This window comes from Talpa europaea (assembly GCF_964194135.1).
Source record: "Talpa europaea genome assembly, chromosome: 2".
NCBI lineage: Eukaryota > Metazoa > Chordata > Mammalia > Eulipotyphla > Talpidae > Talpa > Talpa europaea.
The window spans coordinates 75506186-75518707 of NC_140068.1; positions in this window are offsets into that span (position 1 = coordinate 75506186).

A 12522-nucleotide genomic window follows, 5' to 3' on the forward strand; every position below is an offset into this window, starting at 1 on the left:
TGAAAATAAATTTGTTCTCAAAAAAATTGAGATAATGCTAATCTTCTGTTTCAGAAATCACAATAGTGAATCTCAGAGGTTACTGTCATGCAAGAAATGACATTTACGCTAATGACATTTAATACCATTTGGGTAGTCATCTAAAAAAATAGATTGACGCTTTAGGAACTTTCCAAAGATGAGCAGAGAGAGAAGATATGGAAACCTGGATAATCTCAATATTAAGAAGAGAAGTTGGAAATTAGTCAAATACTTTTGTGGAAGGAAAACATGTCATTTAATAGAGAGTGAACAGATTTCATTACAGTGTAAAAAACTTTATAAGGCACTACCTATATTGTAACAGGGTGGTCCCCAGGAAAGGGGGAGGTTCCCTGCCCCGCCCAAGGGAGGGTGGAGCTGAGCAGGAAGAGGAGAAGCTGCAGAAGAGACTGAGGAAGGAAGCAGGATGGGGCAAGGAGACCTGGAGGAGGCGCATGGAGCCTAGAGACACGTGAAGAAACTGTGCTTGTCTTTTGGTCGTGGACTGGGTAACACAGATGTGGGTGAGATCCGTGGGGAGGTGACAATGGCAGCTTTTATCTTGATGTTGATTTTGCTCTTTTCCTTCCGGGCTTGTCCAGTTGTTTGTGACCCTTTTCTGTGGGTCCCCACTGGAAGATGCTTTAGACTTGTAGCAGGCTTTGGGGCCTTGTTCTGGGCCAATCCCATTTGGATGGACTTTTACCCACGAGGGGATGGGTAACTCTGCATGCTTCGTTTAGAAACTAGACTCTTTGCCTTACCTGTATTGTTTCCTAGTTTTATTAATGTTCCTTCCCATTAAAGTCTCCTATATTTTGTGTTGATGCGGCGGATGGCAGAACCCATTTAGAATAGGCAGGTTTGCGGGGGTTTGGGCTGCCCCTCTCCCTGTCCTATAACAATTTCACTGAGCCGTACTCACTTGAGCACCGACTGAACAATCTCCAAAGCCTTAGCTTTTCACCTAAGCCACTGTACATGTGTTCGTGACAGGTTGCGGTAGCTGAGAATTAATACCCTTCCTGGTTTCCCAATTATCCACAATCAATAACTGCTGGAGGTTGGTATACAAATACCCCAGTTTTCTCACAGCCTAATAAACTACTTCCCAGGTTTTCCCCATGTTTCCAAGTTCTGTAACCAAGGTGCTAGCTAGTTTAATAATGTACCCTTTATTAGCTGCCTTGTCTACTCTCTCAGCTCCTTTTCCACTACCACTGTTTTTTGTTGTTTTTGTTTTTCATTCCACACATAAATTACTTGCATTTGAGTCTTTTTCTCAAAGGACTACTGTGGGGAACCAAAACGGAAAGAGTAGAAAGTTTGCAAATAAACAGATAAACAGTAAGGGCTTACTTAGGAAAGGTACAGAAGTTTACAATTTACAGATTATTATTGGCCAGATGAGAACTTTTTCAGATATCAAGTTTATGTCTAGTGTGTGTGGTAAAGTGAATAAGTGGAGAGGAAGTGGTAGAAGCACAACAGGGAATGTGGGGGGAAAGTCTGTAAGTGGAAAGAAGAAAAATATTAGAAACCCTAGCTTGCCATACATGACACTTGAAATACACAGCCCTTGCCAAGCGCTGCTCCTCAGACCTAGCGTCCCTCCTTAATACTGTATAAAATAAAATAAAAAAAGTATATCCGGCCTCTCACTGAATTTAAACTTGGTGACTGTACTTATATACTAAAACAGCCTTTCCCTATCATCAAAATTGGAGAGTAGCTGTGAAACCTTTCATAAGTCAGAAAGATTTAAAGAGAAGCAGCAACTGCTATTAATTTATATGCAAAGAAATTGAATGTTCCCAGACTGGGGGGAAAAAAGACCAAATCATGCCAAATAACACTTAAAACCTAAAATAACACTAACATATAATAAAAACAGAAAAGTTATGAAAAATACACGACCTGCAGAAAGTAGTTCCCCAGGAAGGAGCTTGGCGATGCAGCCCTCTCTGGCTTAAGCAGAACCTTCTGCTTCTGGAATGGCTGCCGGAAAACAATACCGCAAAATGTCGCAAAAAAGCTGTAAAAGAGTATTTGTTTTGCTTTGCAAGGACAGGTACTAAAGTAGGTCTTTCATAAAAGTGAAGTGGCAGAATTTGAACTTTCAAAAAGCTGGGGTACTGGATTACACGTGGAGAAATAAAGTAGAGGGTCAGAGAGAGTGTGGACAGAAAGTGCAGGAAGAATGCATAAAATCTTTCTCAAAACTTCAAATTAGTGTTGCTGTTAGAAAGTGGGTGACTTTTCATATTAACAGAATTTTGGAACAGAGGTTATTGTGTAAGCCAGAGACGATGACAATAGTCACACTTGAATCTGGTTGACATGCTAGCTACAGAAAATCGTAGGAGAATTATATCTCAAACCAGTACAATGAATGACTCTTTGGTAAGGAAAGTTTGCTACTCACAAAAAAAAAAAAAAAATTTAAAAATGACACATCTATGTGTTAGGTTCTCTGATTAGCAAAGGGAAAATGTATAGGAATTGGGTTGTGTTCTTAAATTAATAACTGAATTCTTGAATTCTTGACTGATGCTTTACCATCCTCTTTTAATTATTTTAGAAAATTACCAGCAACTTTATAAACACTGCTCTCCTATTTACAGGCAAACTCTTTTAAATGCAGTTTAATAATGAAAATTCTTAAGGCTTTCTTAGCTTATGGGAGAAAGCATTGCTCCTACACAGAAACCTCTGTGTTTGGAGCACAATATGCAGATGTTTGCAGCAAAAAAGAATGTATAATTTGGACTTAATACAGCCGCTGAATTTTGAGACTACTACTCAGAGTCACTTTAACTAAATAACAGTCAGTGCTTACTTCTTCATTCAATAACTTGCTGGTGGTGATTCACAATATTTGTATTAAATTCTTAAGAGAAATAAATGATTGGATTATTTTAACAGTCACTACACTGACATAGTAGGTATTTTCTCTCTGATTAAGAAAAGCACTGTAGTGTACTTACATTTAAAGTTAGTAATTAGGAAAGGAATACTGCAACTGGCTACTGCATTTAGCCAATAAATGATAATTTTTATTGTGATAATATTTAGGCAATAACTCTAGCTCCCTTTTACCAAAAAGCAAGACTTCCACTTTATGCAGCCACCATCCCAATAGACATCCGGCTCCTATTCTCTCTGTGCTCTTGTCAGTTTTGTGATACCCCTTAGGAAATTTCCAATAGCCTTCCCTACCTCAGTAAGAAGGAGGATAGCAGAATTTATCAGGAAAAAAACAGATGAAATGGTAATCTGAGCCATTAAAAATAAAATCTTTTCTTGAGAAATAAGTGTAAGATGATGTTGAAACCTCCAATATGTCTGGAAGAGTAGCAAAGGTCTTGTCTTACAGCTTCAAATGTGCTTGTTGAAAAGAAATTACCTGGAATAGTATAATCCACAATCTGCATAATGCAATGCATTGAAGTCATGGCTCATTGCTAATTCTTCTTCCATATCACTTTTAGAATTGTGGTTCTGGTGACCCTATTACCTTTTTGACGACTGATATTTATCCTAGGCAGTCCACTCTATGAAATCTGGTTGACTTAACCTTATCCCATCAGCAGTAAATTGGACTGAATGTGTGGGAAATGAGGCCACACTTATGGGGGCCTCAGAGGTAAGGAGTCTGCTTTAAAGTATGGTGAAAATAATGTGCGATGAAATAGCCTTTTCAAGATACAATTTAAGAAAAGCCATCCTTTGAAATATTCACAAGGGCTTTTGCCTCCTGAAAATTGCCTGTCTGGAACATGGCAGTGTAGCCTCTTAACTGTACAGGTTTGAGAAGGTAATTGCTGATTATTGCCCTTGTTTAATCACCAGGATTCTCTTAAAAGAAAATGAGCATTCCACCATGTGACTGGACAGAATGAGGCAGAATTTCTACCATTGTGAAACGAAGTTCTTGAAGTAAGTTTTCTCTAAATCCTTGAAATAGTGTGAAGAGGAAAATATTTTTTTTCACTGGTTTCAAACTCAGTATATATGAAATAATATTATATCAGAAATGATTGAGTGTGACTTACTAAAAACTTCTGAACAACCTGACTGAACAAACAAATATAAGAACACATTTAAAGCTGGTTTCAGTCCCAGCTCCTTGCCTGCTTTGATGTTGGGACTGAGCTTAATGTGCTTTTAAAGAAGACTTTGGTGCATGCCTTATGGGGACAGCAAGGATGATAATAAAAACAGCTAGAGAAAATGAACAGATTCCAAAGAAAGTGAAATACTCTGGATGCTCTTGAGTCACTTGATTTCAAGATTCTATTTACCATAGTTTAACAACATGGAGAGCATATGCCTTATTAAAATATTACCAGTTTAAGCAGAAATCTTGAAAATCGACTAGGGATCCTACTTAAACGCATAGCCTAGAGTGCAGTGCATTTTACATACTAGTTGATGCCCTCTCTTGGCAATAACAGTCAATCCTAGATTGCTTTAGGAAGAACTATAAAAATGTAAATTACTGAGACCTGATTTGGTCTTATTGCCTTAGCTAAGTTCTAACGCTTAAACTTAAAATATATGGCTGCTGGAGCTAATTAATACTGGCTAATTTGCATATTCAAGAGTCTTCTCATAGTACTCCTTCTCTCCTTAACTAATATGAGATGACTCTTTGAAAGCTCATGAGGCCATTTAAATAGTGAACTGGATTGAAATTTGTGCCTTCATTTAAATGTTTCAAATTTTTCTTGAGTACCATATTCCAGCTTAAATTCTGTCTTATATCCCTTACTAGTTACCCTCCCTAATAAACAGAAGACAAGAACTATTCCATATCAAATTGCATAATTTAAATAGAAAGTAATGTCTTAAATTACCATAATAAAAAAGTTTGGGAAGTAATTGTATACTTGTAAAATGATTCAGTCAGTCATTTAAATACAGCAGAAAGCAAGCCTAAAATATATATTTGCAAATAGGTCATAAGAAATATCTACCAGAGTAGATTCATAGCACAACAGAAACAGCATTTTAAAAGTTACATAGTTGAGATAAAAAAAAACATTATATGACTATCAATTCTCTAGAACTTTAACAATCTTTGCATTTGAGGTTACTTGGTTTTTCAAATAAATATGAATTAAGAGTAGGTAATACTGAAAGAATGAATAGTTCATTACTAATTATGAAATGATAATAGATGTACAATTACATATTATTCACATAATTTAAGTTTTATATATGTGCCATCTATACAGAAAGAAGAAGAGAAAACATCAGGATAAATAACATCCAGTGCAAGGCCTGATAACCAAAATTTACTTTTTGTGCTATTTAACTTTTTTTCATTACTGATGTTTCCTTGTGAGAATTTGAAGAATTATATCTTAAGTTGTTATTTTGAAAAGTTAACATTAGTAGAAATCACAGGACATTACCCCTTCCTGTTAACACCATCAAGGTATATATAAGAGAACAATTTGAGAACAGTGCCATTACTGAAAGAAATGTGTAGCCACAGCCATAATTGGTGAAGAATATAATATCCATAAGCACTTATAAGCATATATGATCTATAAATGGCTACATTAGAGACATGTAGCTTAATACTGTGAAACAGCTAATATGTCAAACTTAATTTTATTTTTACAATTTTTAAATTGAAGTCCATTGCATTATAACCTTTTATAAATTCAAGTACCAATGAGTTTAGTACACAAACCAGCTGCACTTGCCTTAAACAAATTGTGTAGTTATGAAGAGAAAAGAAAAGTGAGAGGAGTTATCAAGCTCTCATCCTCTACTTCTTTTTCCAGTAATTTCTGCAAGTAGTGTAAGAGTGAGATTCCCAGAGTTGCTGGATTCTGTCATCAGTTGGTATTATTTCTATAGTTTTACATGAACTATTCAGGGTTGAGTAGAGGAAGAGAGACCACATAGATGGTCACTCATTAGGAAACTTTAAATTTAAATACAAGCTCCAATTTTAAAATACATTATCTAATACACCTGGATCTCTAAAATATAGCACGGTTACCCTCTCCTTGAAGGATAAAATGGCCATTGAACATTTTATCCTTCAGCAAGTTATTCCTCTTCCTTTACTGTATTAGATTATCTCTTTTTAAAGCTATTTCAAATGTATAACCAAATATCTGGATTGTCATGAGGCTAGGATCTTTCTACTCCTATTTTTAATTCAATATCTTAACATGTTTTATGTCTATTGTGTAAAGGGTGTGCAGTTTCCATAGAAATAATTTAAGAATAATATGCTTTCAAAACTAATAGAAGGTAAATCATCACTCATATTTTCTTTTAAGAATTGCCTACTCCTAATTCAAAGGCATGACTGGGAAATTCAATTACTTAGACATTGTGGTGTATTTTCAAAGCAAAAATTGAGTATAATTATTACAGTGAATAAAGTTTTTTTTTTTGTTTTATAAGTGCTTACTGCTTTTAGCAAGCACTGCTACTCAGCAGTGAGAAATTTGCACCTAGAAGCCATTGACAATCTTTAAGATTTTTCTTCCTCTACTCAACTCTCAATGATACATGTAAGACTGTAGAAATAACACCAACTGATGACAGAATCCAGCAACTCTGGGATCCCCACTTTCAGAAGATACTGGGAAAAGAAATTGAAGATAAGTTCTTGATATCACCTCTCCAATTTCCTCATTCAGTATCTGGCATCAATAGTGATTAGAAATAAGTCTATAGTGCATCTTTTAAAGTTGGATATCAGCTTAGAATTTTGTTCACTGTTATTACAAAAAATAGTCTGATTTCCTAGCCAAAGTTATAGTGCTAAAAAAAATTTTAAAAATTAAAAAAAACAAAATTATAGTGCTAATTATTGATAAAGCATATCTTTATAATTTTCAAAATAAGTGCTACGTTAGGTATTTTAACTTTGCAATATGTTAGTAACTTACCTATAAGCAAACTGAAGCCAAATAAATTAGGAAATAGTTCAAATTCACGCACTTAGAAGGTACCAGTGAGGGCCTCCCCTGCGGTGCAGAGAGTTGAGTGCAGTGCTGTCGGCAGCCTCTGCAGCATGGATTCGATCCAGGCCAGTCAGCGAGAATCCCACATGGCGCAGCAGACCTCTCCTGTTTCGCCTGTTGCTCCCCTCAGCAGTGTATTTCAGTCAGTCTGCCTGTTCTGTTCCCTGCTCTGTCTTTGTTGAATACTCTCACCCTCCTGCACATCTGGCCTGTACCCTGGTTCTTACATGCATGAATAAATAAATCTTTTAAAAGCAAAAAACAAAAAAGAAGGTACCAGTGATGTCATTTTTGGAGTTTTTGGGTTCACTCTGGGAAAGGATTGACCAGAGCTCCCATTTCACAGTACTAGTGAGTTCCCGGGTGAGTTTCTCCAGGACACAGAGACTCTAGTTATATCCAAAAGGGTAGGTTTATTATAAAAGGGAGAGAAGGATAAAGGTCACTTGCATAGACACAAACGCACAGAAAGGGCTATCCCAAAAGGGACAGGTTTGCTAAGAGAGGCCTGCATGGTCACAGGCGGGCGGCCTTGTTGAGCTGCATCTGCTGAGGGAAGTCAGTGAAGAGAAGCCCTCATGTGGTGCAGTTATGGGCAGGCCAGAAGGCTGCTGTCCTGCAGAGGAACAGAGAGTAGTAAAAAGGAGCACCTGCATAGGCACAGGGGGCAGAGCACTGCTACCCAGTGCCTGTGCGAGATTGCACAGATATAGCCTCTTCTCTTTGGGTGGGGCTCACTCCTTCATGGAGTGGCTTGTTTGTTGCTGACTTTGAATAAACTGTAGAATTTGAAAGGGGATTTCTACAATGGTCCTCAATCTCCATATATTTAACTTCAGATCTGTGGTCCTGACACCCCCTATAGCAGTATGATACCTGCTTGGGTCTTGTGCTTTGTGACCTAAGCATTAACACCTAAGGATCTTTGTTCCTATAACTGGGTTAATGGTTGTCAATTCCTTCTACGCACACCTCCAGTTCACTGCATTTGTGTGATCCAGGTTTCTGATCTTGTGGTGCCTCCTTTCTAGTTTGTTTCCTTTTCTCCCATCACCAGTATCAGATGTGCTCCCAGGGCTCTGCAAATGCTGCCTCTGTGTCGGTGGGGTAGCCAAGCAGTGGGAGGCCAGGCTAGCTCTATAACCATGCAAAAAAAAAAGTACAGAACTTTATGAGGGTCTTTCTGTCACATCTTGATTTACCTCAGAGATTAGTTTTCTTTGAAAAACAAACAGTCCCATTATTGGTGAAAGATAGCCCCCAAACTCCCACCTCAGGATGTCCGGATAGGCTTCCCTAAGGGGTTCCGAACAGGGAACAGGCTTCCGCAAGATGAGTCACTTCAGCATGTGGATCATTTCAAGCCAAGATTGTTGTGCCGGAGTTCGGAATTCAAAGATCACCAGAGTGCCGTCACCGATGCAAGTACAAGAGGGTCGTTTATTAGCAAGCTAGAGATTGGCCTCCCACCATCACTGACGCAGTGGGTATAGGTCGAGAGCCCCGAGATCCTTCTCAGCCGAATTTTTATAGAACTTGGTCACAACGGTGGGAAATTTGAACAATGCTGGGGGATGATTGGACTGTCTTTACCGCGGTTGGATTTGGCATTTCAGGATTGGCTATGCAGGGTTTAAGCATTCCATTCTTATCTATCTACTGAAGGGGGTTTCTTTGCTAGTCGCTGACTGGTGAGTCAGTCTCACCCATTACAGTTTTTTTTTTTTTTTTGGACAGCTTCAGAGTGCTGCACTCAACCACCTGTGCCACCAGGGAGGCCCCCCAGAATGACTTCTAATTTAACATGACTTATGTCCTTACAAGAAGAGGAAATTTGGATACGGACTTGTACAGAGGAAAGACCACATGAAAACAGGGAAAAGAGAGCCATATGTAACAAAGGAGAAGGGTCTCGGAAACTAGTCCTGCCAACACCCATTATCAGATTTCCAGCCTCCAGAACTGGAAGAAAATAAATTTCTATTCTTTAACTACCTAGTCTGTGATACTTTATTACGGCAGAAAACTAATATGCTCTCCCAGTGTTTGAAATTTAAATAAAGAATGAGTGAGAAATGCAATGACTAATCCAAAGGAATAACTAACAGTGGATTTAGGTGAGGGAGATAATTTGGGGCAATTTCCTGAGAGGCTTCAAATCTTTCTGTGTAGATTTAAGCACGGACCTGTCTTTAGTCAACATCTTTTCCTACAGCAGCTTCTCTAGTGAACAAGTATTAACTACTATTATCTTTTTTTTTTTTTTGACATGAAATTTATTTAAAAGTCATACAATCTTTCACAGGCCTAACTCAGTGATAATACCAGAAGATGAGAGGATTTAAATAGCATAATTTTGGGGTATTACTTTCTTTTTTTTTTTTTTTTATAAATTTTATTGTTATATTCCCCATACAATTGCAGCCCCCCCATTCTGACCCCAATCCCTCCCCTCCCGCCCCCGCCCCCCTAAAAGTGACTCTGGTTCATAGTTTTTTGTTGATTTTGATTTTCACTTTCTTATATTCATTTTCCTGGTCCCTTATTTAAGTTTTCTAGATTCCTGCTATGAGTGAGACCATCCGGTATTTTTCTTTTTCTTTTTGGCTTATTTCGCTGAGCATGATCCCTTCCAGCGCCATCCATGTTGCTGCAAATTGCATGTGTTTATCTTTTTTGAATGCTGAGTAATATTCCATGGTATATATGTACCACATCTTCTTGATCCAGTCATCTATTTTTGGGCATTTGGGTTGTTTCCAAAGCTTAGCTATTGTAAACAGTGCTGCTATAAACATAGGGGTGCAGGTGTTCTTTGGAATTGATGTTTCTGTGTCCTTTGGGTAAATACCTAGGAGTGGAATTGCTGGATCATATGGAAGCTCTATGTTTAGTAGGTCCAGAAATCTCCACACAGCTCTCCATAGTGGTTGGACCAGTTTGCACTCCCACCAACAGTGCAGAAGAGTTCCTTTTTCTCCACACCCTCGTCAACATTTGTTGTTGCTAGTTTTTTTAATATGTGCCATTCTCACTGGTGTAAGATGGTATCTCATGGTAGTTTTGATTTGCATTTCCCTGATTACAAGTGATGTTGAACATTTTTTCATATGCCTGTTGGCCATTTGCATTTCCTCTTCAGAGAAGTTTCTTTTTAGCTCTTCTGCCCATTTTTTTTTTTTTTATAAATTTTATTGTTATATTCCCCATACAATTGCAGCCCCCCATTCTGACCCCAATCCCTCCCCTCCCGCCCCCGCCCCCCTAAAAGTGTCTCTGGTTCATAGTTTTTTGTTGATTTTGATTTTCACTTTCTTATAGTTATTCATTTTCCTGGTCCCTTATTTAAGTTTTCTAGATTCCTGCTATGAGTGAGACCATCCGGTATTTTTCTTTTTCTTTTTGGCTTATTTCGCTGAGCATGATCCCTTCCAGCGCCATCCATGTTGCAGCAAATTGCATGTGTTTATCTTTTTTGAATGCTGAGTAATATTCCATGGTATATATGTACCACATCTTCTTGATCCAGTCATCTATTTTTGGGCATTTGGGTTGTTTCCAAAGCTTAGCTATTGTAAACAGTGCTGCTATAAACATAGGGGTGCAGGTGTTCTTTGGAATTGATGTTTCTGTGTCCTTTGGGTAAATACCTAGGAGTGGAATTGCTGGATCATATGGAAGCTCTATGTTTAGTAGGTCCAGAAATCTCCACACAGCTTTCCACAGTGGTTGGACCAGTTTGCACTCCCACCAACAGTGCAGAAGAGTTCCTTTTTCTCCACACCCTCGCCAACATTTGTTGTTGCTAGTTTTTTTAATATGTGCCATTCTCACTGGTGTAAGATGGTATCTCATGGTAGTTTTGATTTGCATTTCCCTGATGACAAGTGATGTTGAACATTTTTTCATATGCCTGTTGGCCATTTGCATTTCCTCTTCAGAGAAGTTTCTTTTAAGCTCTTCTGCCCATTTTTTGACTGGATTATTTTCTTTGTTGTTGTTGAGTCTCATCAGCTCTTTGCAGATTTTTGTGATCAGTCCTTTATCATTAGTGTTGGGTGCAAAAATGTTCTCCCAGTTGGTGGGGTTTCTCTTTGTTTTTGTTATTGTCTCTTTCACTGTGCAGAAGCTCTTTAATTTGATGTAGTCCCAGCTGTTTATCTTTGCCTTCACTATCACTGCTTTGTCACCCATTACAGTTTTACAGCCCATTTCCTGGAATTGTTTGTGCCTTGGAGGAATCCGAAACTTAAGGAAACTGAATCTTAGGCCTGGGAGGGCCAGAGGTAGGCCTGTCATGGCGTCTATAATGCTAAGCCTTGTGGTCCTGTTTTTCAAGATCAGTTGGGTGTCTGCAGTTTCACAAGAAATGTTTACTACTCCCTGAATTACCTTGAAGAATGAAAATTGGGGGCACCAGCAAGATTACCAGAAATAATCATACTAGCAATGAAACTTATCTATAATATATTCAGGGCAAACCTCTAACAGAGCATCTGGTCTATGTCCTCAGAGTCACCTTCCCCTAGTCATGTGAAGCTCATCCTCACTCCTTGAAGCCCTAAGTGATACAGGAATGTTGGTCCGGTCTGGGTCCCCTAGGCATTAAAAGGAAACAGAGTTTGAGGTGAAGGAAAATAGTTTAATTAGTCAAAAAATTGAGGGCAGCAAACTAGTGTCTGAAACTCTGTCCTGCTCTTTGGCAGAGTACAGTAAATTTATCTGGAGTTACAAGCAGGTAGAAGGGAGTGGGCAAGGGTCAGGGTCAGCATGTCCATCTGTGCAACCAGTACCTGTGATACCATGATGTCAGGTTTTCAGGCCTAGTCTCCCAGTCAAGAACGGACCCCAGCTGCAGGGGCAGCAGAGTCCCAGCCACTAGACCACCATGGGTTGGTGTCTCACGAAGCCGCAGCAAGAACTTTGCTGAGGCTCAGGCAAGCAAGCAAGAAGAGGCAAATTTATTTAGAGCAAGGAAAAAGTTTATTAAGGAGAAAGGGAACAGAAATAAAGTGGGACTCCCAAGCTGGTGGAATCAGGCCAGGGAGGGGCAAGGAAGGGGAAGTGGAGTCATGCCTCAGGGAATATAGACCTTCTTTCCCTATTTATTCTAAAGCCTCACCAGTCTCTTTGTATTAGGTGGTCTTGATGAAGTTTTGCAGAGTGTGGTGTCATTGGGTTCACTCTAGGAAAGGTTTCACCAGAGTTCCCTTCTCAGTGGCACACGGCGAGTTCCTAGGCGGGTTTCTCCACGAGACAGAGATGTTAGTTATATTTAAAGGGCAGGTTTATTAGGGAAAGGAAAAGGGACAGGTTTTGCTAAGAGAGGCCCGCATAGTTGCAGGCAGGTGGCCTTGACAGGTCACAGGCAGGCAGGAAGCTGCTGCCCTGAAGAGAGAGTTCATGAAAAGAGGCACCTACAAAGTCACAGGTGGGCAGTGGGAGAGCTGCCCTAAGCCTGTGCAGAGACTGCACTGATATAGTCCTTTTCTGTTTGGGAGGG